Raw genomic sequence first — 278 nt, forward strand, 5'->3', positions numbered from 1 at the left:
CGGCTCTCGGTCTCGCCTTATCTAAAATGGCGCTGGAGCGGCCGGGCGGCTTCCCTGAGAGGTGTGGGAGCAGCTGGAGAGGCTCTGCCGCCTCCGTCGCGTTTGTGTCTCTGGGGGCGAGCTCGGACAAACGAACCCTATTTCCCTTGGTTTGGCTGTGATGTTTTGGGCGGGAGCTGGGGATCTGCAGGCGGGGTAACAGCTTCGTGTTCTTTGTGAAAGGGGAATTTTAATCTGAGAACCGATTCAGAGGGAGGCCCGGGTTTCTCCGGGCCCCC

The sequence above is a fragment of the Antrostomus carolinensis genome, unplaced genomic scaffold, assembly GCF_000700745.2.
Source record: "Antrostomus carolinensis isolate BGI_N321 unplaced genomic scaffold, ASM70074v2 scaffold48255, whole genome shotgun sequence".
NCBI classification, from domain to species: Eukaryota; Metazoa; Chordata; class Aves; order Caprimulgiformes; family Caprimulgidae; genus Antrostomus; species Antrostomus carolinensis.